The sequence below is a fragment of the Panthera pardus genome, unplaced genomic scaffold, assembly GCF_024362965.1.
Source record: "Panthera pardus isolate Hobbes unplaced genomic scaffold, ASM2436296v1 HiC_scaffold_2, whole genome shotgun sequence".
Classification (NCBI taxonomy): domain Eukaryota; kingdom Metazoa; phylum Chordata; class Mammalia; order Carnivora; family Felidae; genus Panthera; species Panthera pardus.
In genome coordinates this window covers 95,185,553-95,212,863 of record NW_026526765.1, presented here as the reverse complement: position 1 = coordinate 95,212,863, position 27,311 = coordinate 95,185,553, and the positions used below count along the sequence as shown (strand labels likewise).

At 40.7% G+C, this 27,311-nt stretch overlaps 1 long non-coding RNA gene across 1 annotated transcript; it reads right to left on the bottom strand.

Annotated features, from left to right (window-relative positions):
• Positions 1-15,602: 15,602 nt before the first annotated feature.
• LOC128778292 (uncharacterized) lies at positions 15,603-26,873 on the bottom strand. The gene is made up of 3 exons (XR_008423818.1): positions 26,729-26,873; positions 25,360-25,439; positions 15,603-16,373 (listed from the first exon to the last, which is right to left on the bottom strand). It is a non-coding gene; the product is annotated as an uncharacterized LOC128778292 (long non-coding RNA).
• Between the last annotated feature and the right edge of the window lie 438 nt (positions 26,874-27,311).

Genomic DNA, 27,311 nt, shown 5'->3' with positions numbered 1-27,311 from the left:
ATTAAGAGTACACTTATGGGCTCCTGGGTGGCTCAGTTGATTAGGCATCAGACTTCAGCTCAAGTCATGATCTCATGGTTTGGGAGTTCAAGCCCTGCATTGGGATCTGTGCTGATAGCTCAGACCTGGACCCTGCTTCAGATTCTGTGTCTCCCTCTCTTTTAGCTCCTCACCTGCTTGCTCTCTGTCTCTCACAAATAAATAAACACTAAAGCATATGCTTATTGTGATGAGCACTGAATAATGTATAGGGTTGTTGAATCACTATATTGTACACCTGAAACTAATATAACACTGTATGTTAATTATACTGGCATTTAAAAATAATAATAAGCATTCTCTGGAGAAGAGATATTTCTTCTTTGCCTAAAAGACTGGCAAAGATTAAAAAGACTGACAGTGTCTAGTGTTGGAAAAGTGAATACTCTTGTTAATAGTGTTAGATGTATAAATTGATACAACTTTTTTGTAGGAAATTTGGCACTATGCATCAAAATGGTACATGGACATTGCCTTTCACCCATTAATCTCATTTCTAGGAATTTATAATATAATCAGACAAATATATACATATGCATACTGATATGCACATATACATACATGGATGCAGTGTATCTTTTAGTAGATGGTTAAAACAGACTGTGGTACATTCCCCACATATGGAAAATATGCAATCATTAAAAAATAAGGTACAGATTTGTATTATTTGTGACTACAATAGTTTTGAATGAAAAAGCAAGTAGCGAAAAACCATGCATAACATATTCCCATTTTAATTGTGTGTTTGTCTGTATATGTGTGTGTGTGTGTGTATGTACACATACAGCAAAGAAAGTTTGAATAATACCTGGCAAACATTAGCAGTTGTTCTGCTTATGAGGTGAAATTACAACTGATTGTCACTTTTGTTTTGTTTGAGTTTTTTAAGACTATTTCATTCACTGCAATTTTAAGTTCATAGCAGAATTAAAAGGAAAGTGTAGAGATTTCCTATATATCCCCTGCCCCCACACAGCCTCACCTTTCCATTATCACCATCTCTGACAATACTAGAACATTTGTTAAAATTAATAATCCTACATTGACACATTGTAATTTCAGATTTTGTCAAATGCTTCTTATGCATCTACTGATTGTGATCAAATAATTTTTCTTCTGTAGCCTATTGATGTGATGGATTATTTAATTAATTTTGAACACTGAACCAGTCCTGTATACCTGGAATAAATCCCAATTGGTTATGGTGTATAATTCTTTCTATACATTGTTGAATTTGATTTGCTATTGTTTTGTTGAGGACGTTTGCATCTATGTTTATGAGAGATATTAGTCTGTGGTTCTCTTTTATTGTAATGTGTTTGTCTGGTTTTGGTATTAGGGTAGTACTGGCCTCACTGACTTGAGTTAGGAAGTATTCCCTCTACTTCTGTCCTCTGACTGAGATTGTAGGAAATTGGCATAATTCTTCCTTAACTGTTTGGTTGAATTCCCTAGTGAACTTTCTGGATCTACTACTTTTCAGTTTGGTAGGTCATTATTTTTACTACATTTCTTTATTGACACCAACCTGGAGTTCTCTCTTGTCCAGCAAGAGAGTGGGACACAGTATTGAAAATGTGAGAGAGGCTAATGTTCTGGAGGAGATAAAAGCCCCGAATAAGAGTCCTTGCTCCGTTTTTATTAAGATCAGAAGGCTTACAAGCATGATGGACATGCATAAAGAGACAATGAAACTGTGAACACTAACTCATGAGCATGGGGGAAAGGGGGTTTTGAAGATATGCAGTGTTAGGGGTCTGGGTCAATACAAAACAAAATCCTGGTGCTGGGCAGATGGTTGTTTACAGCAGACATGAGGCCCCACCTCTGTTTACCTAAACTGGCTTAGGGAACAAGAAAGACAGAGCATGCTACCTCAGGGTCAACAAGGCATCTTTCTTTTGCTAATTAGCTCCACTCTGGGCAACTTCACCCAGCTCCCAGCTGTGGTCTATAGCCCTATTTACCTGTTTATCTAATTTGGTTCTTCCTTCCTGTGAAAGCAACTTTCTGCTATTGTCCTATGCCTTTGTCCTATACTGGGGGCCTTTGTCCCCTTTACCTAATCTTATTTACCTCACCTTGTTTACCCAAATTGGGTGTGTTCATCCTATGGCTTTCTAATTCTTTATGCCTTATTAATCCATCAGTGCAAGCTCAGGGAATTCCTAAGCTTATTCCCCACACCAACCCATTCATATTGTTTATTTTTGTGTATGTGTGAGTTTTGGAAAATTGTGTCTCTCAAGGAATTGGTCCATTTTATCCAGGCTATCAAATTTGAAGGAATAGAGCTGTACATGGTATTATTTTTTATCTTTTAAGCGTCTGTGGGATTTGTAGTGATGTCCCCTCTTTCATTTCGGATATTTGTAGTTTGTGTCCCCTCTCTCTCTTTTCTTACTTAGCCTGGGTAGAGCTAACCAATTTTACTGATTTTTTCAAAGAACTACTTTGGGCTTTGTTGATTTTTCTTTATTTAATTCCTGTTTTGTATTTTATTGGTGTCTGCTCTAATTTTTATTTTCTTCTGCTTACTTTGGATTTAATTTGCTCTTCTTTTTTAACTTCCTAAGGTGGAAACTTTGATTATTGATTTACTTTTTATTTATTTATTTATTTATTTATTTATTTTTTCAATATATGAAATTTATTGTCAAATTGGTTTCCATACAACACCCAGTGCTTATCCCAAAAGGTGCCCTCCCCAACACCCATCACCCACCCTTCCCTCCCTCCCACCCCCCATCAACCCTCAGTTTGTTCTCAGTTTTTAAGAGTCTCTTATGCTTTGGCTCTCTCCCACTCTAACCTCTTTTTTTTTTTTTTCCTTCCCCTCTTCCATGGGTTTCTGTTAAGTTTCTCAGGATCCACATAAGAGTGAAAACATATGGCATCTGTCTTTCTCTGTATGGCTTATTTCACTTAGCATCACACTCTCCAGTTCCATCCACGTTGCTACAAAGGGCCATATTTCGTTCTTTCTCATTGCCATGTAGTACTCCATTGTGTATATAAACCACAATTTCTTTATCCGTTCATCACTTGATGGACATTTAGGCTCTTTCCATAATTTGGCTATTGTTGAGAGTGCTGCTATAAACATTGGGGTACAGGTGCCCCTATGCATCAGTACTCCTGTATCCCTTGGGTAAATTCCTAGCAGTGCTATTGCTGGGTCATAGGGTAGGTCTATTTTTAATTTTCTGAGGAACCACCACACTGCTTTCCAGAGCGGCTGCACCAATTTGCATTCCCACCAACAGCGCAAGAGGGTTCCCGTTTCTCTACATCCTCGCCAGCATCTATAGTCTCCTGATTTCTTCATTTTGGCCACTCTGACTGGCGTGAGGTGATATCTGAGTGTGGTTTTGATTTGTATTTCCCTGTTGAGGAGTGACGTTGAGCATCTTTTCATGTGCCTGTTGGCCATCCGGATGTCTTCTTTAGAGAAGTGTCTATTCATGTTTTCTGCCCATTTCTTCACTGGGTTATTTGTTTTTCGGGTGTGGAGTTTGGTGAGCTCTTTATAGATTTTGGATACTAGCCCTTTGTCCGATATGTCATTTGCAAATATCTTTTCCCATTCCGTTGGTTGCCTTTTAGTTTTGTTGGTTGTTTCCTTTGCTGTGCAGAAGCTTTTTATCTTCATAAGGTCCCAGTAATTCACTTTTGCTTTTAATTCCCTTGCCTTTGGGGATGTGTCCAGCAAGAAATTGCTATGGCTGAGGTCAGAGAGGTCTTTTCCTGCTTTCTCCTCTAGGGTTTTGATGGTTTCCTGTCTCACATTCAGGTCCTTTATCCATTTTGAGTTTATTTTTGTGAATGGTGTGAGAAAGTGGTCTAGTTTCAACCTTCTGCATGTTGCTGTCCAGTTCTCCGAGCACCATTTGTTAAAGAGACTGTCTTTTTTCCATTGGATGTTCTTTCCTGCTTTGTCAAAGATGAGTTGGCCATCCGTTTGTGGGTCTAGTTCTGGGGTTTCTATTCTATTCCGTTGGTCTATGTGTCTGTTTTTGTGCCAATACCATGCTGTCTTTTTCTTTTTTTTAAAAAAGGTTTATTTTTGAGAGAGCATGAGCATGAGTGGTGGGGAGGGGGGAGAGAAAGAGAGAGAGAGAGAGAAAGAGAAACAGAGGATCCAAAGCAGGCTTAGCAGTAACAGCAGCAAACCTGATGTAGGACTCTAACTCATGAACCGCAAGATCATGCCCTGAGCCAAAGTTGGACATGCACCAGCTGAGCCACCTGGGTGCCAGTGCTATAAATTTCTCTCTAAGCACTGCTTCTGCTGCATCCCACAAAATTTGATAAGTTGCTTTCATTTTCATTTGGTTCAAAATATTTTAAAATTTCTCTTGAAATTTCTTCTTTGGCCCATATGTTGTTTAGAAGTGTATTGTTGGGGCGCCTGGGTGGCTCAGTCAGTTAAGTGTCCGACTTCAGCTCAGGTCATGATCTCGCGGTCCGTGAGTTCAAGCCCCGCGTCGGGCTCTGGGCTGATGGCTCAGGGCCTGGAGCCTGCTTCCAATTCTGTGTCTCCCTCCCTCTCTGCCCCTCACCCGTTCATGCTCTGTCTCTCTCTGTCTCAAAAATAAATAAAAAACGTTAAAGAAAAAAAAAAGAAGTGTATTGTTTACTGTCTACTCATGTTACTGATATCTAGCTTATCTTTCTGTTATTGATTTCCAGTTTAATTCCATTGTGGTCTAAGGTATTGTATTATTTCTATTCTTTTAAGTTTATTAAAATGTGTTTTATGGCCCATAATGTAGTCTGTTTTGGTGAATGTTCCATGTGAGCTTGAGAATGTGTTTTCTGCTGTTATTGGATGAACTAGTCCATAGATGTCAATTATATCCAGTTGATTGGTGGTGTTGTTGAGTTCACTATGTCCTTGCTGATTCTCTGCCCACTCTGTCTGTCCCTTTCTGCTACAGGAGTGTTGAAGTCTTCAGTTATGATAATGAATTCATCTGTTTGTCTTTGCAGTTCTATCAGCTTTGAAGCTTTGTTATTAGACACATACATGTTAAAGGTTATTAAATTTGCTTAAAGAATTTATTCCTGTATCATTATGTAATGCCCTTCTTTATCCCTAATAATTTTGCTTGCTTTCAAGTCTCCTCTGTCTGAAATTAATATAGCTACTCCTGCCTTCTTTTGAAGCTTTGAAATGTTAATATGCTATGTCTTCTCTGTCCATTTGCTTTGTATCTTATATGTGTTGCTATATTTACTTTTTCTTCCAAGTTTTTATTTAAATTCCACTTAACATACAGTGTAATATTAGTTTCAGGTGTACAATTTGGTGATTAATCACTTACATACAATACCCAGTGCTTTTCACAAGTGCCGTCAATACCCATCATGCATTTAACCCATCCTTCCAGCCACTCCCCTCCAGCAACCCTCAATTTATTATCATTAGTTAAGAGGCTGCTTTATAGTTTGTCTCTTTCTCTCTCTCTCTCTCTCTTAATATTTAAAGTGGGTTTCTTGTACATAACATATAGTTGGGTCTTGTTTTTTTTATGTACTCTGGCAGTTTCTGTCTTTTAATTGGCACATTTAGACCATTGACATTCAGAGTGATTACTGATATAGTTGGATTGATATCTACCATATCGGTTACTGTTTTCCATTTGTTGCCCATGTTCTTTGTTACTGTTTTTGTCTTCCATTTTTTTTCTCCTTTGTTGGTTTTAATTGAGCATTTTATATGATTCCATTTTCTCTCCTTTCTTAGCATATTATACTTGTTATTTTTGTTTTTGTTTTTGTTTTACTTTTTACGTGACTATTCTAGAGTTTGCAACATACATTTACAACTAATCCGAGTTCACTTTTTTTTTTTTTTAATTTTTTTTTTTCAACGTTTTTTTAAATTTATTTTTGGGACAGAGAGAGACAGAGCATGAACGGGGGAGGGGCAGAGAGAGAGGGAGACACAGAATCGGAAACAGGCTCCAGGCTCCGAGCCATCAGCCCAGAGCCTGACGCGGGGATCGAACTCACGGACCGCGAGATCGTGACCTGGCTGAAGTCGGACGCTTAACCGACTGCGCCACCCAGGCGCCCCCCGAGTTCACTTTTAAATAACACTTTACTGTTTTGTGGGTATTATAAACAGCTTATAATGACAAAATCATCCTCATTTCTCCCTCCCATCCCTTGTATTATTACTGTCATTTATTTCACTATATAAAAAAATATATAAGCATGCATATATGTACATATATAAGACGTATACATAAGCATACATAATTGAGTATGTTGTTGCTATTATTTTGAATAAACTGTTCCCTATCAGATCATTTAAGAATAAGAAAATCAAAGTTTTGTTTTACCTTTACTTATTCCTTCTTTGGTGCTCTTTCTTTCTTTATGTAGATCTGAGTTTCTGACATATCACTTCTTCACTCTAAAAACAACATTTCTTGTAAAGCAGGTTCACTGGCAACAGATTCTCTAAATTTTTGTTTGAGAAAGTCTTTATTTCTTCTTCACTTTTGAAGGATAAATTTGCAAGGTGCAAAATTCTAGATTGGTGGGGTTTTTTCCTGTCAATATTTTAAATATCTCACTCCACTCTTTTCTTGTTTGCATGAAGTCCTCTAGTAAGTAAGGTATTTTTTAACCTCTAACTTCTTTCATGATTTTCTCTTTATCTTTGATTTTCTGAAGTTTGAAAATGATATGCATAGGTGTGGTTTTTGTTTGTTTGTTTGTATTTATGCTGCTTGGTATTTTCTCAGCTTCCAGAATCTGTAGTTTGGTGTCTGGCATTAATTTGGGGTAAATTCTCAATTTTTTTTTCAAATATTTTTTCTGTTCCTTTCTCTCTTTCTTCTCTCTCTGGTATTCCCATTATGCATATGCTATACTTTTTTTCTAGGTGTTCTTGAGTATTCTGTTCTATTTTACCCAGTTTTTGTTCTCTTCACTTTTCAGTTTTGGAGTCTTCCAAAACTATTGAGATATATTCAAGCTCATAAATTCTGTCCCCAGGCTTGCCCATCTACTATTCTAATCAGCGCATCAGAAGCTTTCTTCATTTCCATCACAGCGTTTTTGATTTCTTACATTCCTTTCGGTTCTTTGTACATTGCCCATCTATTCTTTCATGCTCTCTGCTCTATCCTTTGGATACCTTAGCATATTAATCATAGTTATTTTAAATTCCTGATCTGATAATTATAACATCTCCTCCATGTCTGCTTGTGATATTTGCTTTGTCTCTTCAAATTGTGTTTTTTTGCTATGCCTCATGAATTTTTGTTGATAAATGGACATGATGCACTAGGTAAGAGCAACTACACTAAATAGGCATAAGTAATGTGGTGAGGTGTGGGGCAGGGGAGGTGTTGTATAGTCCTTGTGTTAGGGCTCAGTCTTTCAGTGAGGCTATGCCTTTGGACTGGGAACTTCACCTATATTTCTTAAGGGTTTTTTTCTTCCCCCTTAAGTGAGACATCCTGGCTAGAGTGAGCTGGAGTTGGGTATTTCCCTTCCCCAGGTCAACAAAGCTCTGATTATATCCCAGCAGCTTAGGCTCTGCTTAATTAGTTTCTCCTGAGGATAGATCTTATGAAAAGAACAGGGTAATCTGGCATATTTCCAAATAATTCCTTTTCTCCTCCCCCTGCTAGAAGCACAAGGAGATTTTTTTTTTTTCTCTAGTATTTACTGTCAGAACCTGCTCAAGCCACCCAGAGGTAAATCTCACAAAATCGTGGAGGCCCCCCATGACTGGGTCCCCGGGGGTTTTTAATTCTTAGAATTATCCACACTGATCTTCCTGTTACATGTTAATAATAGTTCAAGTTTCTCTAGCCTGGCACCAGTTTTCTCAGTGGTTTCTATATATGAGATTCTATACATGTAAGATGTGGCTCCCTAAATTTGCCTATCTCTCTGATCTTGGGGGCAGCAGTTTGCCCTGTGACCTTTCCTCCCTTATAGATCCTAGAAGAGTTACTGATTTTTCAGTCAGTTCAGCTTTTTACTTGTGAGAACAGTGGTGACTTCCAAGCTCCTTACATGCAGAAATGGATATTGGAAGTCTTGATTTTTTTAAAAAAACTATAAACACAGACTTACTTTATAATCAGAAAAAAACCCAGCTAATTTCATTTTGGAATTTTTAAAAATGAAAACTTTTAGGAATTTAATACAGATAAGAGACAGTTCTCCATAATTATTATTAAAGATTCTGATATTTTAAAAAGCTGGCATTTTGGGGTGCCTGGATGACTCAGTCGGTTAAGTGTATGACTCTTAGTTTTGGTTCAGGTCATGATCTAACAGTTTTATGACTTTGAGCCCCACGTTAGGCTCTGCACTGTCAGAGCAGAGCTTGCTTGGGATTCTCTCTCTCTCCCTCTCTCTCTGCCCTCCCCCACTCAAACTGTCTCTGTCTCTCTCAAATAAATAAACTTAAAAAAAAAAACTTTTTAAAAAGCTGTCATTCCGTTTTTTTTCTTGAGGAAGATGGTGGCGTAGGAGGACGCTGGGCTCACCAGGTCCTGCTGATCACTTAGATTCCACCCACACCTGCCTAAATAGCCCAGGAAACCACCAGAAGACTAGCATAACGGATTCTCCGGAGACAAGCATAGATGAAAGGCCCATGGAAGAGGGTAGGAAGGGCAGAGAGGTGGTGCGAGCTCCACGGACTGGCGGGAGGGAGCCGGGGTGGAGGGGCAGCCTGCTGGCCAAGCAGAGCCCCAGAGTCTGGCTTGCAAAAGTGGAGGGGCTGGACGGAGTGTGTTCCGACAGCAAGCAGGACTTAGCATCTGGGAGGTCATAAGTTAACAGCTCTGCTCAGAGAGCGGGAAGGCTGGAGGACAAAGGGAGGAAGAGTTGCTGAGCCCCGGGACGACAGAGCTCAGTTTGGTGGGGAACAAAGGTGCTCGCCAGCGCCATCTCCTTCACCCATCTCCCAGCCAAAATCCCAAAGGGAACCAGTTCCTGCCAGGGAACTTGCTTGCTCCGTGCAAACACCCAACGCTGTGCTTCTGCGGAGCCAACGCTCCAGCAGCGGGTCTGACTCCCTCCCGCTGCCACAGGGCCCCTCCTGAAGTGGATCACCTAAGGAGAAGCGAGCTAAGCCTGCCACTCCTGCCCCCGTGCACCTTGCCTACCCACCCCAGCTAATACGCCAGATCCCCAGCACCACAAGCCTGGCAGTGTGCAAGTAGCCCAGATGGGCCACGCCACCCCACAGTGAATCCCGCCCCTAGGAAAGGGGAAGATAAGGCACACACCAGTCTGATTGTGGCCCCAGCAGTGGGCTGGGGGCAGACATCAGGTCGGACTGCAGCCCCGCCCACCAACGCAAGTTATTCAAGAAAGCACAGGGGAAGTGCCCTGCAGTTCTGCACCACTCCAGGGACTATCCAAAATGACAAAACGGAAGAATTCCCCTCAAAAGAATCTCTAGGAAAAACCACAGCTAACAAACTGATCAAAAAGGATTTAAACAATATAACAGAAAGTGAATTTAGAATAATAGTCATAAAATTAATCTCTGGGCTTGAAAACAGTATAGAGGACAGCAGAGAATCTATTGCTACAGAGATCAAGGGACTAAGGAACAGCCAGGAGGAGCTAAAAAATGCTATTAATGAGCTGCAAAATAAAATGGAGACAACCACAGCTCGGATTGAAGAGGCAGAGGAGAGAATAGGTGAACTAGAAGATAAAATTATGGAAAAAGAGGAAGCTGAGAAAAAGAGAGATAAAAAAAATCCAGGAGTATGAGGGGAAAATTAGAGAACCAAGTGATGCACTAAAGAGAAATAATCTACGCATAATTGGTATTCCAGAGGAGGAAGACAGAGGGAAAGGTGCTGAAGGGGTACTTGAAGAAATCATAGCTGAGAACTTCCCTGATCTGGGGAAGGAAAAAGGCATTGAAATCCAAGAGGCACAGAGAACTCCCTTCAGACGTAACTTGAATCGGTCTTCTGCAGGACATCATAGTGAAACTGGCAAAATACAAGGATAAAGAGAAAATTCTGAAAGCAGCTAGGGATAAACGTGCTCTAACATATAAAGGGAGACTGATAAGACTCGTGACGGATCTCTCTACTGAAACTTGGCAGGCCAGAAAGGAATGGCAGGAAATCTTCAATGTGAAGAACAGAAAAAATACGCAGCTGAGAATCCTTTATCCCACAAATCTGTCATTTAGAATAGAAGAAGAGATAAAGGTCTTCCCAACAAAAACTGAAGGAATTCGTCACCACTAAACCAGCCCTACAAGAGATCCTAAGGGGGATCCTGTGAGACAAAGTACCAGAGACATCGCTACAAGCATGAAACCTACAGACATCACAATGACTCTAAACTCATATCTTTCTATAATAACACTGAATGTAAATGGACTAAATGCGCCAACCAAAACACATAGGGTATCAGAATGGATAAAAAAACAAGACCCATCTATTTGCTGTCTACGAGACACTCATTTTAGACCTGAGGACACCTTCAGATTGAAAGTGAGGGGATGGAGAACTATTTATCATGCTACTGGAAGTCAAAAGAGAGCTGGAGTAGCCATACTTATATCAGACAAACTAGACTTTAAATTAAAGGCTGTAACAGATGAAGAAGGGCATTATATAATAATTACAGGGTCTATCCATCAGGAAGAGCTAACAATTATAAATGTCTATGCGCCGAATACGGGAGCCCCCAAATATATAAAACAATTACAAATATAAGCAACCTTATTGATAAGAATGTGGTAATTGCAGGGGACTTTAACACCCCACTCACAGCAATGGATAGATCATCTAGACACACGGTCAATAAAGAAACAAGGGCCCTGAATGATACATTGGATCAGATGGACTTGACAGATATATTTAGAACCCTGCATCCCAAAACAACAGAATATACCTTCTTCTCGAGTGCACATGGAACATTCTCCAAGATAGTTCACATACTGGGTCACAAAACAGCCCTTCATAAGTATACAAGAATTGAGATCATACCATGCATACTTTCAGACCACAATGCTATGAAGCTTGAAGTCAACCACAGGAAAAAGTCTGGAAAACCTCCAAAAGCATGGAGGTTAAAGAACACCCTACTAAAGAATGAATGGGTCAACCAGGCAATTAGAGAAGAAATTAAAAAAATATATGGAAACAAACGAAAATGAAAATACAACAGTCCAAACGCTTTGGGATGCAGTGAAGGCAGTCCTGACAGGAAAATACATTACAATCCAGGCCTATCTCAAGAAACAAGAAAAATCCCAAATACAAAATCTAACAGCACACCTAAAGGAAATAGAAGCAGAACAGCAAAGACAGCCTAAACCCAGCAGAAGAAGAGAAATAATAAAGATTAGAGCAGAAATAAACAATATAGAATCTAAAAAAAACTGTAGAGCAGATCAACGAAACCAAGAGTTGGTTTTTTGAAAAAATAAACAAAATTGATAAACCTCTAGCCAGGCTTCTCAAAAAGAAAAGGGAGATGACCCAAATAGATAAAATCATGAATGAGAATGGAATTATTACAACCAATCCCTCAGAAATACAAGCAATTATCAGGGAATACTATGAAAAACTATATGCCAACAAACTGGACAACCTGGAAGAAATGGACAAATTCCTAAACACCCACACATTTCCAAAACTCGAACTGGAGGAAATAGAAAGCTTCAACAGACCCATAACCAGCAAAGAAATTGAATCAGTTATCAAAAATCTCCCAACAAATAAGAGTCCTGGGCCAGATGGCTTCCCTGGGGAATTCTACCAGACATTTAAAGCAGAGATAATACCTATCCTTCTCAAGCTGCTCCAAAAAATAGAAAGGGAAGGAAAACTTCCAGACTCATTCTATGAAGCCAGTATTACTTTGATTCCTAAATCAAACAGAGACCCAGTAAAAAAAGAGAACTACAGGCCAATATCCTTGATGAATATGGATGCAAAAATTCTCAATAAGATACTAGCAAATCAAATTCAACAGCTGATAAAAAGAATTATTCACCATGATCGAGTGGGATTCATTCCTGGGATGCAGGGCTGGTTCAACATTCACAAATCAATCATTGTGATACATCACATTAAGAAAAGAAAAGATAAGAACCATATGATCCTGTCAATCAATGCAGAAAAAGCATTTGACAAAATTCAGCATCCTTAATAAAAACGCTCGAGAAAGTCAGGATAGAAGGAACATACTTAAACATCATAAAAGCCATTTATGAAAAGCCCACAGCTAACATCATCCTCAATGGGGAAAAACAGAGCTTTTTCCCTGAGATCAGGAACATGACAGGGATGTCCACTCTCACCGCTGTTGTTTAACGTAGTGTTGGAAGTGCTAGCATCAGCAATCAGACAACAAAAGGAAATCAAAGGCATCAAAATTGGCAAAGATGAAGTTAAGCTTTCACTTTTTGCAGATGACATGATATTATACATGGAAAATCCGATAGACTCCACCAAAAGTCTGCTAGAACTGATACATGAATTCAGCAAAGTCGCAGGATACAAAATCAATGTACAGAAATCAGTTGCATTCTTATACACTAATAATGAAGCAACAGAAAGGCAAAGAAACTGATCCCATTCACAATTGCACCAAGAAGCATAAAATACCTAGGAATAAATCTAACCTAAGATGTAAAAGATCTGTATGCTGAAAACTATAGAAAGCTTTTGAAGGAAATTGAAGATATAAAGAAATGGAAAAACATTCCATGCTCATGGGTTGGAAGAATAAATATTGTCAAAATGTCAATACTACCCAAAGCTATCTACACATTCAATGCAATCCCAATCAAAATTGCACCAGCATTCTTCTCAAAGCTAGAACAAGCAATCCTAAAATTCATATGGAACCACAAAAGGCCCCGAATAGCCAAAGTAATTTTGAAGAAGAAGACCAAAGCAGGAGGCATTACAATCCCAGACTTTAGCCTCTACTACAAAGCTGTCATCATCATGACAGCATGGTATTGGCATAAAAACAGACACATAGACCAATGGACTAGAATAGAAACCCCAGAACTAGACCCACAAACGGATGGCCAACTCATCTTTGACAAAGCAAGAAAGAACATCCAATGGAAAAAAGACAGTCTCTTTAACAAATGGTGCTGGGAGAACTGGACAGCAACATGCAGAAGGTTGAAACTAGACCACTTTCTCACACCATTCACAAAAATAAACTCAAAATGGATAAAGGACCTGAATGTCCTTTATCAAAACCCTAGAGGAGAAAGCAGGAAAAGACCTCTCTGACCTCAGCCATAGCAATTTCTTGCTGGACACATCCCCAAAGGCAAGGGAATTAAAAGCAAAAGTGAATTACTGGGACCTTATGAAGATAAAAAGCTTCTGCACAGCAAAGGAAACAACCAACAAAACTAAAAGGCAACCAACGGAATGGGAAAAGATATTTGCAAATGACATATCGGACAAAGGGCTAGTATCCAAAATCTATAAAGAGCTCACCAAACTCCACACCCGAAAAACAAATAACCCAGTGAAGAAATGGGCAGAAAACATGAATAGACACTTCTCTAAAGAAGACATCCGGATGGCCAACAGGCACATGAAAAGATGCTCAACGTCGCTCCTCATCAGGGAAATACAAATCAAAACCACACTCAGATATCACCTCACGCCAGTCAGAGTGGCCAAAATGAAGAAATCAGGAGACTATAGATGCTGGCGAGGATGTGGAGAAACGGGAACCCTCTTGCGCTGTTGGTGGGAATGCAAATTGGTGCAGCCGCTCTGGAAAGCAGTGTGGTGGTTCCTCAGAAAATTAAAAATAGACCTACCCTATGACCCAGCAATAGCACTGCTAGGAATTTACCCAAGGGATACAGGAGTACTGATGCATAGGGGCACCTGTACCCCAATGTTTATAGCAGCACTCTCAACAATAGCCAAATTATGGAAAGAGCCTAAATGTCCATCAAGTGATGAACGGATAAAGAAATTGTGGTTTATATACACAATGGAGTACTACATGGCAATGAGAAAGAACGAAATATGGCCCTTTGTAGCAACGTGGATGGAACTGGAGAGTGTGATGCTAAGTGAAATAAGCCATACAGAGAAAGACAGATGCCATATGTTTTCACTCTTATGTGGATCCTGAGAAACTTAACAGAAACCCATGGAAGAGGGGAAGGAAAAAAAAAAAAAAAAGAGGTTAGAGTGGGAGAGAGCCAAAGCATAAGAGACTCTTAAAAACTGAGAACAAACTGAGGGTTGATGGGGGGTGGGAGGGAGGGGAGTGTGGATGATGGATATTGAGGAGGGCACCTTTTGGGATAAGTACTGGGTGTTGTATGGAAACCAATTTAACAACAAATTTCATATATTTAAAAAAAAGCTGTCATTCCAATTTCATTTAACATTGTACACACACACACAAAAAGAATGGAAAGGATCAGTGAATGATACAGAATAGTGAAAGCCTAAGTGAGAATAGTTCATATTTCCTTAACCACATAGCTAAGAATTTTATTACATCTTCATACAAAGAGGCTAACCTCAAAATCACACTGTACTCTTAAAACCAAATAATAAAAGCACAAAAATCCAATTTAAAAATGGATAATGGGGGCACCTTGTGGCTCAGTCGGTTGAGTGTCTGACTTCGGCTCAGGTCATGATCTCGCAGTTCGTGAGTTCGAGCCTCACATTTGAGCCTGGAAACTGCTTCACATTCTGTGTCTCTCTCTCTCTCTCTCTCTGCCCCTCCCCCACTCACACTCTGTCTCTCTCAAAAATAAAATAAACATTTAAAAAATCATAAAAATGGAAAATTATTTCAATAGACATCTCTCCAAGATTATATACATATGGCCAATAAGCTCATAAGAAGATGCTCAGCATCTTTAGTTTTTAGGAAATTGCAACTCAGAAGCCAATTAAATACTTATCCACTAGGATGGCTATAATTAAAAAGACAGACAATAACAAGTGTAGGCAAGAATGTGGAGAAAATGGAACCCTCAAACATTGCTGGTGGGATTGTGAAATAATACAGCTACTTTGGAAAACAGTTTGGCAGTTCTTTTAAAAGTGAAACAGAGGTCCATATGGCCTAGCAAATTTGCTAGATATTTATTCAAGAGAACTGAAAAACATATGTCCATATAAAAACTTCTATACAAATGTTTATAGCAGCATTATTCATCACAGCCAGAGGTAAAAACAGCCCAAATATCCATCAACTGATGAAGTGATAAACAAAATGTATATCCATGCAATGGAATATTACTCATTAAAAAAGTGAAGTGCCAATGCTTGCTGGATGGATGAAAAAGGAGGTATTTTGAAAATATTAATGCTAAGTGAAAGAAGTCAGACACAAAAGGTTATATGTGTATGATTTCATCAATAGGAAATATCCAGAATAGAAAAATCTATAGAGACAGAAATTAGATTAATAGTTTCCAAGCACTGGGAGGAGGAGTCAGGAGTGACTACCAATGGGTAAGAGTTTCTTCCTTCTGGAGAGATGTCAATGTCTTTTTTATTGCATAAACACCTTATATCCCCCTGCAAAACCCAGAAAAGCAAAGACAGTAGTTACCAATTACCTTGCCACTCAAAGATACACTGTTAAGACTTTTATTTTACATTCTTCCAATTTTTTAAAGTCCTTTTCACTTTATGAAAATAGGATTTTTTTTAATGTTTATTCATGTTTGAGAGAACAGAGTATGAGTGGGGAAGGGGCAGAGACAGAAGGAGACACAGAATCCGAAGCAGGCTCCAGGCTCTGAGCGGTCAGCACAGAGCCCAACCGCAGGGCTTGAACCCATGAGCTGTGAGATCATGACCTGAGCCAAAGTCGGATGCTCAACCGACTGAGCCACCCAGGCACCCCTGAAAATAGTATTTTAAAATGTACATATTTCTCTTTAGGCCACCACTCAGCTGTCATCTCGAACTTCCCTCTGTTACCATCTTGGGAGTTCCTTTTGCTTTTCTCATGATTATATTCCCTGCTTCCCAGTCTCCTATCTTCCTGCTTGCTATAGTCTCTTGTTTTGAGGATGTGACAGGGTGGCATAGATAATAGTCTCAGCAGCCTGCTTGGCCCCTGAGACACACTGTGGCATTCTGGGTTGGTGGTACTCAGCTGGTGACACGTTGTCATCTTGTCATCTTGGGATCTCCCTTTGCCATCATTGTGGAGATTCCCTGTTTTTCTCCGGTCTCTTAGCTGGAGATTCTCTTGGCTCTCCAGTTACCTTTATCTTTTTATTTTCCTTTAGTCTTCCCCTTGCTGAGTTTAATCTCTTCTTTTTGATATAGCACATCCTCCAGTAGATTCTGGAAAAAAGATGCATGGACGGTAAGTTTTTTGAGACCTTTAAAAATGCCTTTAGTCTATGCCCACATTTGATGAGAGTGTAGATAAATTGAAAATTCCAGGTTTAGAATTCTAAAGGTGTTGCTTATTACCTTCTGGCTTCTAGTGCTAGCACAAGGCAGGCCCTTCCAATCTGGAAAATCTTGTATTTCGGCCTTGGAAATTTTCTTGAATTATTTCATTGGCAATTTCCTCCCTCCGTTTTCTCTGTTTTCGATTTCTGGAATTTTTGCTATTTGGCTTTTGGACCTGGTAGTTGAATTCTTGTTTGTCTCTTAGACACATCCTCTTAATTTTCTATTTTCTTTGTTTTCTTACTTTACTTTCTAAGGGCAAGAGTTCAGCTCTATCTCCATTCCTTCTTCACTTTGCTATCACAATCTTAATTCCAGGAGGTCTTTTGTTCACTGCATATTTCTTTGTGTAAGAGAGAAGAAGAAGCACATAATGTTCCATTCTTTTTTCATGTATACAGCATCTTTTCTTAGCTCTCTGATATATTGCCTATAATTGGTTTCTTTTTCTAAAAGTGTTCTTTGTCTTTCCTCCAAGTTGCTTTTTCTTTGTTTGCATCTCTTTCTTCCAAAGTGGAGACTTTCCTCAGATGTCTGGTATTCTTTAACTACCCATGATTAAGGGTTGGGGGATAAAAGGCTGTTTGAAAGCTGTGAATATGTAGGTTGGGCTTGGTAGTCCTAAGCTTTACTGTAGGGTGAGTAAGCCATTTGTTGGGAAAGACCCACCTTTGCACTAGCCAACTAAACCAGAGTTGTCTTTCCTATATCCTTCCAAGAGGGCAAAGGACTGAGTGTCTTCATTCTGGGACTGAGAGAAAAAAAGAGCCGGAAATGTCTACATTCAGCATTCAGAAAATAGTCACTTAATCCTCCTGTTTTAAGTGTTCACTGTGCCTGTCAACCCATTAATAGCCCCAGTTCCAGAGACTTTGGGTTTGGTTCTTAGCTCTCCTCAGCACAGTTTAAGAGTATTCTTTCCTACATCTAGGAAGGAAGAACTATTATGTCAGAAAAGCTGAGAAGAATCAAATCTTAGTTTTGGCATTTCTAAAGTCTAAACCCCCAGGACCCAGTTTACATCATTATGCAGCAAAAACCAAAACTTGGAAATAGGACAAAAATGATGACTGTGTGACCATTCTAGAAAGTCTGTGAAGCGTTATCTGACTCACTCAGGGAATGTCCCTTTGGTTGTGGACCAGACATTGTACAACCCTGGTAAGTTAAAGATTCACTTGTAGAAAAATGATAAGGTGTGATGATATATTTAAGGGCTGGGGAGGAGGCTAGAAAATAAAGAAGATAAAACCTAACTCTTATGTGTAGGGCATTAGCTTTTTTAGTATCTTTTTAATAATCTTATTTCAGGATTCCATTTCTCACTAACTATATAATCTCTGTTTCTCAAAATTTCAAGCTTTTTGTCTTGCTGCCAGTTCCTTCATTAATGAGCTAAGAAAACCTTGGTTTGAATTAGCCCTCTGTGTAAGGGAAATAGGATTTTATTTTTTAAAGAATTCGAGAATGGTGCTTATACACCAAGAATGAAATATCCGGAAGACTAAGGCTCAGTGATAATAAGTTGTCTTTCCTGAACTTTCTTCCCAGATTAAATTAAGGGTCCCCAGGCTGGGAGAAAGAAGAATCAGGGAAGCCAAAGAGCTTAGAAACTGGAAGGTGCTAAGAAGAAGTCTGAGCTACAGAATGTAAGTAATTTACTTTTTATACAGTGGATCATTTTGTACTTCTGTTGTGTATTATACTCAGTAATATAGCGTAAACATCTTCATAGGCCAACAAATTGCCTATATATGATATATATGGCCTAGAATATGATTCTTCATTGCTACATAGCATTCCACCCCATGAGCTATTTTAATAGTTTAGAAAAACTCTGAACATTTCTCTTTCCAACTGGTAGGCAAACTCCATCTTAGTTATTTTAGTTATTAAGTCCTGAGTTAAAAGACCATCTCCTTATTGGAAAAAAACCTAGACTGGGTAGAATCCAACAAACAGTTTTAGTCAAGGATCTAGTGACCATAGTTGGCAAAGCCAAGTTAGCTTCTCTTGTAGAAAACTCTTTAATGAAGCTGGTCATGTTTAATTCTGGATGGCCATACTAGGGCAACACTTACTTGACACCATACAAGGAGAGCTCTAGGAATGGAAGACAGTGGATTCAGGGAGCCTCCCCAATGCATGTCTTAAGTAATAGCAAAACCTAGCTTTCTGCCCACCCCTAGCCCTGTTTTCCTGCACAGCCGGTGATCGGGAGGCAGGGATGTGCCTGCTGATGACAGGCTGGTGCTGGGCTTCTCTCAGCCTATAAACAGAAAGTAATAAATGGGCTTGCTCGAAAAGGCATGGGGGAGACTGCCGTGGACTTCCACAGCTGATGGAAGGATTCCTAATGTGGACAGAGATACTAGTGTCTAAAGGGCCCCAATCCCATGATGGAGTCTGCAATGGCCTTGGTATCCCCTGAAGTACACTTGTTAGTAGAAGTCTCAGAGTTGATCAGTTACCTTTCCCTGAGATGCTGGTTTGAATCATTCCCTGTTTGGGGTGAGGGGGTTGGGGGCTTACTTTTACCATAAATCAAAACGCTTCCAATTGAGATCTATATGGGATTGGGGATTTTGTTGTTAGTGTGTGTGCACGTGCCTGTAGCTTTGAAAAACACGGCGTGTTTGGATCAAACAGCAGCATTTGGATAACTGTGGTTTGGTTAAAACAGATTTCTATTTGCTCTTGCTATTATGTACATTTTATTCTGAAAATCACAGACACTTAGAATCTATTCAACAGGGTCACAAGATAGTTTTTAAAAGCTCATTCCAGTGATAGAAACAAAATACAAATTCCTAGTTTCTTTAAGAGAAAAGAAAATGTCACTTTCTTCCCTCAAGTGTTGAGAGAAAAAAATAATATTTGCATTATAAATCCTGATACTAAATTATAGGCAAAAATGTGACCCATGGAAGTTATTTTATTGTTCTGTAGTTTTGTGTTATATTCAGGGTATATTATCTTCGTTAGTTGGAAAAGCAAAGTTAGAATCATATGCAGATTTTCTTGGTAATTCATTTAATTTCCTGTTTTCTGTTTTTTTTGGTGACTTCTGTAGAAGGACTATTTAAAAAGCTTCCCTTTGAGAATGGCCCAAGGAGCAAAGGAAAACTTCTATTTTAATGCTTTATGAGTTGGAGAGAGGAATGCATCTCACAAAGCCTAAGCACCATTCCAAACAGTGACAAGACAAAGTTGAGCTGAGTGAGAGAACAAACTAGGGGCAAAGTCGTGGGTTGGGGAATGGAGGTTAGTGTTCATCTGCTTCATAAAAGAGAGTGATGATCTGTTTTCCACCTGTGAAATGGTAGAATGAGTGATTGAAGTCCAGTTGTCTTAACATCAGAAAAATAACATTGATTTCAGAAACTAATACATAATAGTATATGTATATATGTGTATGTATGTAACTTGTACACACCAAAAATAAGAATGATCATACCATTAGTGGTTCTCAAAATTAAGATGGCTTTTTCCCCTGCTTGAAAAAGAAAACCTTAGCCAACCGAAGGAATAGACTTCAACACTCTGACCCTGCTGTCCAGCCCCCTTACCTTCCCCACACAGATCCTGTAGACTAGAACAGTTGGCATTGGTCACAAAGGCAGTTGACATGAATAAAACAGCTTTATCCTGGATTCCAAGATACCTGTGCAATGCTTTCCCTGAAGACTCTGGGCTTTCCCAGCTATAGAAACCACCCCCTTTCCCTTACTTTTCTCCAGGAGGACAGAGGAATCCACAGACTGTCAAGAATATCAGGTCTCCACCCACAAAGCAGAAAGCCTTGGAGAGGTGACACTTCCAAGATCATATTGTTTAATGTGTTTGCTATACCTTGTGAGGGACAATGGTCTTAAATGTTTTTGAAGTACAAAAGCTGTTCATTCCAAGGGGACTATCATTTTGCTAAGAATAGGACAAAGAGGTCTATCCACCCTCATCCTTAACCTCCTCCCTGTCCCTAAAAAATAACTGGATTAAAGGGCACATGTCAGAAAATCTGATCTGGAGAACATGTGATGAAGTTTTATCCTTCATGAAAAGAAAATGTTCTGTTTTTCCCATTATAAATGCCTTGGTTCCTGCCAAGCCTCTTTTTATCCCAAATGTCAGAATATCCTGGTATAACACAGCAGAGATAGGGCAGCACAAACACTGAGTTATAATTTAATTCAATGTATACTCATTGAGAACTGTTATACTAAGAATACCTTCCTCAAATCTCTTCCCCTGTCACCAGTAAAATAGTTTTTGATACTAAGAATTTCATTTTTAAAAAAAATTCTCCCACTAAATAAGACCGTGATGTTTCCATCTGGACTTTGCCATGGGCACCCTGGGCTGGAAGTATAAAGTACAGTCTTTCTCATGTTCTGGGAAATTCTTGTGGCCCAGTACAGGTAGCACCACTTTGAGCATCTGGCCAGTATTAGGGACTATACAGAGGGGCCAGCATGGCCATTTGCTTCCCAAGGCCAGGTGGTCATGAGAGACCTAGCAGGCAGGGACTATCAGTGCCTACCATGAAATAGGCGGTCAGTAAATGTTGAGATCTGAAATCTCAAGATCGGAATGATCAATATGCACTTTATTGGCTCTAAAAATAAACTCATCTCTTCTTGTACTGGCTCAGAGAAGTGTGAGTATTCATGTAGTAGAGGAGGTTGTTTAAGGCAAGCAAAGCTCTGTTCTTTTTCAAACATGCCTGTTTCAAACACACTGTTCTTTTTTTTTTTTTTAATGGCTTCTATTTCTTCTTGCATTGCCTTAATCATTTGAACAGAAGGGCTCCTCTTTAAGGCTCTTTAAGATGGAACAGAATGTTACCTTTAGGTTCCCTGCTTTGCACAGACCCCCAGCCTTGTCTCCTACCCCTAAATCTATGTCTTTGTCCAAAACGCCCTTGGGCTCCCTCCACACCAGCTCACATGCATGGCACTGGTTTTTCTTTGTTTCCGGCACTCAAGAAGGGAATTATATATATTGTGGGAGGGGTCATATCTACAGCAGCTCAGATTCTCCTTATTGCAGGAAGTTCCTCCCATCTCCTTTACATCATGGAAAAAGTATTCTTTTAAGTTTAGAGATCTTGTAAGAATAATGTATGACCTTTAAGAAATGAATGCAACAAAATTAATACAGCTTAAAGTCTAACAGAATGAGTTTATATAGATCATATAAACTCTGTTTCTTCGTTCTCAAATATAAAAGCTGTTGCTTCCCTCTCCCACCACCACCCATTGGATATCATTATTTACGGGGAGAATTCTATTTCTTAGAATCATTATATTTTTGTCAGTAGAAGGGGAACTCAGATACCTTCAATGCCAGGGAGATACCACAGATAAGTGACTCTGACCAGGTGTAAGCCACCAGGGAGAGATGCAGGCTGGAGTAAAATGAAGACCTCTCTCTCACACAAAGGAAAAAAAAGAAGAAGAGAGACTCACTTACATGTTGCTGTCATTAAAAGAAATGTCGCAAATTTTCTTGTCCCCAGCTTTCTTTTAACAACAAATTCTGAATAGCATCAGAATATATAGATAAGTTGGTCAGAGCCTGAGCAGACATGCAGGCCTGGGCCTGATTTATGAGAAGGTTTGAGGACTGTTGTACAAGGGTGCAGCTCAGGGTTTCCCCACCTTAACCTAAGCAACCACAGAAAGCCTTGTGAATCACTTAGCAAGTCAGAATCTTGCACCTGTTTCACTCAGAGAGGACTCCAGAAGCCCTGACACCATCACTTCCCTGTCACAAGGGCCTGGGGGCCAGATTTTCGCCTATGAAGTATCCTGAGAAATTCTTTTCACCCGGTAAACAAAGCCTGACTGAAACCCCTTCTGATATATAGACCCTGGCCGAGTAGTCTGTGTGACCTCGTGCAGGGCCAAGAATTGCTTTTGGTCACTCTGTGGCATTACATATGTCTTAAAGGGGTTTGATTATGCAAGAAAGGTGTGGTGTGGTGTGGTGGCAAGAACAGGCTTTTGGAACAAGATCGACCCACTTCTGAATGCCAGTGTTGATGAACAGTGAGTGCATCACTGTCCAGTCAACAACGCTTTCTGAATGTCCGCTAGGTGGTGGGCACTGTTCTAGACCCCAAGGAGACAATGGTGAACAAAGCAGAAAAGTCCTTGCTTTGGGGAAGTTTACATTTAGCTGGGGGGAGACTGGTAATAAATAAAAAATTAATTAAATGACATAGTAGGTTAGAAGGTGATGGGTGCTGAGGATAAAATCAAGTAGGGACCGTGAATGGAGACTGCAATTTAGTGTGTTCAGGGAAGCTTCACTGAGCAGAGGACCATTGGGCAAAGACTTGAAGGGGGTGAAGGAGAGAGCTGTCAAAATGTGTGGGGAGTAGGGTTCCACGGGAAGGTCCTGAGGTCGCTTCAAGTAACAACAGGGAGGCCAGCACGTCTGGATGGAATGGGGTGGGTGGGAGTGGTAGGAAATAAGTGGCTAAAGGCGATGAGGGGTGATCAGGCCATTGCAAGTACTTACCGTGAGCGAAATGGGGAGGTGCTGTGGGGTATATTTTAAAGGATTTCCTGATGGATTGAATGAAGTCTCAGAGAAGAATATTCAAGAGGGAGCCCAAGGTTTTTGGCTTGAGCAACTGGAAGAGTGGAGGTGCCATCAACTGAGACAGGAAGGATGTAGGAGGAACTGATGGCAGGGAAGGGCAGAATCAGGAGTTCACTTTTGGAATTGTTCGGCGAAGATGATGAATAAACTGTGGCATAGGAGTCTGAAGCACACAAGAGAGACCTAAACTGAGGATATAAATGTGGGATCATGTAAATGGTATTTAAAATTGTGGGAATCACTGATAGCACTGACGAGTGATGGTAGACAGGGAAGAGAAGAGGTTCTAGGACTGAGCCCTGGGACACATCGACACAGTAGCCCAGCTACTGTGGAGGATCTGGGTGGCTGCAGGGGTGATAGGGTTAGGACCAAGGCACTCATTTTTCCCAGCTGCTAGCAGTTAACAATCTACTCCCCACCTCAAGGAATTGCCCTCTGCTGAAGGAGGCTACCACACCCCAGGTTATACCCTCATCCCAGGGATGGCCTGGGTCCAATTACTAGTCAACTTAGGGGTTTAAAGCCCACCTAATATCTAATTTCAGAACTCTGAGGGGCCCTCCCAGCTCCAGAGCATTTGTGGTATCAATCAAAGCCATTGTTGTACCTGCTTCGCTGTTCAGCTTCTCCCTTGGCCTAACCCCACTGCCTTCAAGTCCTTGCAGGTGGTGTTTCCAGGAGCACCCCTGTATATAGATCTCTACCTCGGTTGATTTCTTAGGGGATCTGTTCTAAAACAATAGCTTTGGGCATAGTGCTTGCTTTTACAGTTTCCACATTTGTAACATGGCAATAATTATACCTACCTGGCAAGATCGTTGTAGGGAGAAGAGACTTTGTGTGTACAGTGCCTAGAAACAATGCTTGATTAGTGGCAGGAACTCAAAACTTAAGTCTTGTCAGAATCAGATTTCACTATTCCACTTTCTCAAACACTCAAGAAGATTAGGAAAGGTAGCATTACAGTGCTCAGGAGGTCTGTCTGTCCTTCCCCTGAACTCCCCAGACTACATTCAGATGCTTCTTTTGTGTGCTCTGGCAGCACCCTCCACTTCTCACATCATAATTATAGATGGCACTATTCTAGACTACAATTGCATATTTAATTCTGTCCCACCCCTCTTTCCCATAAGGTCTATATCTGTCTTGTTCATGATTGTGTATCTCCAGGGACTAGCACATTGTAGGCATTTCATAAATATTTATTGAATTGAATTGAATCGAATTGAATTGACACGTGGCAGAGTTTACAGAATAAGGCAAGACTCAGTTTGGCTCAGCTCTGGGAATTAGACTCAAGTAACCTTTATGAAGCCCAAAAAAGACTATCCATCTACCAATCTATCCATCTATCCATCTATCCATTTACTCAAGATTTAAAGAAAACCAATTTGTGCTAGGCACCAGAAACAGGTATCAAACAAGATCTTACAGGCAAGCAGGGGATAGACAGTGGACAATAAACAACCATAAAATCTGCTGTTAAAAAATAAAGGGGGAGAGAGAAAGGCAGCAGGGACTCAGTTAGACAGAGTGATTGGAGACTTCTGAGAAGAGGAAATTTAAGATGACCTGAAAAAATGTGTAGACGCTAGACATGAGAAAGGTAGGAATATTTCAGGCTAAGAAAGATCCTGAAAAGGGGAGAGAAAACCAGTGTGAAGGAAGAAGAGGGTGTAGTACACACTTTGAGAGAATGAGAGAATTATTCTTGGTACTGTTGAAGAGAATGGATTATAGGAGAGCAAATGTGTGGGTAGGAGGGACTAGATCAAGTAAATCTCTTCCTGATACACTTTGAAAGGAACCATGATAGGACTACCTGACAGTGGAGGTGAGGGAAGGGAAAGACTCAAGGATGGCTTTTAGGTTTGGGGCTTGATTCTCTGAGTAGATGGTTATAGGAATAAGAGAGACTGAGGGAAGTAGGCAGGATTTTAGAGAGAACCAAGAGTTCCCTTTAGGAAATGTGCAATTCCCTTTTGGAAACTCGAGAGCCTGCCTCAGGACAGCCAGCTGCACTCCTTGCCCAGACTCTTCTGAGATCGCCTGAAGTTCTTGGGGCCCCCGGGAAGCCTGGGGAAAAGAAGGCCCACAGTGCTGGGGGTGAGTAACCACAGAGAGAACAAAGCATAAAGCAGTGCTTGTCTCCTGCAAAGATCAACACTCGATGTTCTTGGAAACTGAAGTGCAGGAGTTCAAATGTCTGCAGCCCCATTACCAGAAGGAGAGGTGTTCCCCAATCAGGAAAACTGCTCACATCGAGCTCTCGGCACACTGCCCACGAATCCCTGAAGAAGGGTCCCCTCGTCTCACACGCCACAGGAATGGAAACCAGATCTGAAAGAGAGCACAGGCCTGCCAGTTGGGTGTCGTTCAGACATCTGCAGGCAATTAGGGGCCTCCTCATGTGTCTGGTCCTGCTCACGACTGGCTTTGTGCTAAGAAAAGCACATTTCTTCTGTGACCACCGGTCTGTCTAATCCACAAAGTGTGCTCTGGGACTCATTGGGCTTCTGGGGGTCGAGGATGGGCGAGGAGGGTGGCCGGGAGCCTCATCCCTTAGCTTGAGCCCCAGGGGATATGACAGCATCGAAGCCAACCACCAGTTCTTTTCAAGCAAGTGTCGGGAGTAACTCAAGTCCTAATGCCATTTGGCTGTGAGTACCACAGAAATCCTGTCACTGGTCAGCCTGGGTCACAGAGCCCCTGTTCCTCAACTCTGAGGCCTCTCTTTTAATTGCTGTGATTTGGCCAGTTCTCAGCATAGCCCAGTAGTGCACTCTCGATCCATCAGGGACATAGGAAATTTTCTCTTTAGTTACACTTTTCTGTGCCAATGAGATTATTTTAAGGTGCTACCCCCCACCCCCACCGCCATTTCCCCTCTGTGTTAAGGCTATGCTCATTAGCCATGAGAGACTGAATATGCAAATGGACAGTGGCCAGACCATACCTAAAAAGAGAACCCTACCCACAACTTTCAGCAACCTGCCTAGGAAACCAATCCCCTTATGTATAGTAAACAGCCTGGAAGCCAGTCTGCTGTACATGAGGCTTGTGAGAAGCCAGGTTGCCATCTCTTGTGACAATCCAGAAAGCTAATCAATAACTTCTTTAACAGTCAGCCACAGATGGCCAGAGCTTGGTTAATAACTTCCAGATTCCCTAATCCTTGTCCCTGCTTTCAACTTAGGACTAGAGAAAGTCAAATATGCACCTTTAACCAATCATACAGGATGCCCCACTCCTAGTTAGCCAGCCTCCAGCTTCCCCATGGCACCGGCCTCCAAGCAGGTGCACCATAAGCCTTCCCTTTCCTCCACTCTAAAGCTTTCCCACTCCTCTGCCTGCCTTTGAGTCTCTACTAAAACGTATGTGACAGCGGCTGACTCTGCTGCTTTAATAATCTCTGATAAATAGGCTTTGCTTTCTTCATTTGCTTGATCTTGATTTCTGCAGCCATTTATGAATTTTTTTCCTTTATGAGTTTCTGAAAAATAATTTAATAGTACATTTGGACAACATATTGAGTCCTAATGTAATAGGTCAGGTACAATTAATCTGCTGTAACAGACCCCAAATACTATGGCCTAAGTAAGACAGAAGTTCATTTCTCTCCCACGTACCTGTCTGCAGCAGCGGGTGGTCAAGGCCTGGATGGTTAACTGTGTTCCTTGAAGCCACTCAGGGACCCAGATTCCTTTCTCCTTGTTGCTCTACTGTCCCTTGGTGTGTGCAGAAAACAAACTGACTCAGTCCCACGCTGTCTGTGCTCTGTCTGTAGAAAGGAAGAAAAGCTTCCCTTTCAAGGATGTGGTCTGGAAGTTACACACTTCACTTTATCTTATAATTGGTGAGAACTCAGCCTCATAGCCACACCTGGCTGTCAGGGAAGCTGGGAAAAGTAGTCTCTGCAGGTCTAACACCTGTGGAATGGGAGAAAGTAGATGTCAGAGGACAAATTGAAGCCTTGCCCACATCATGCTGGGTAAAAAGGGATACAGAGTACACATGGCTTTTGTCCTCAAAGGTTAACCAGTAATGGTTCATGCGTAGGGTAAAGACTAGATCTTCTAGCCAGGCATTTAAGAGCTACCGCCCTCTGGCTCTTTCCTCTTTCTCCAAAAAATTCCCTCCTCCCTTCCCTCCCATGTGTTCCTGCCAATGGAGTCATGCCACACGCTGCCATAATAACTACTTTTAATTCAA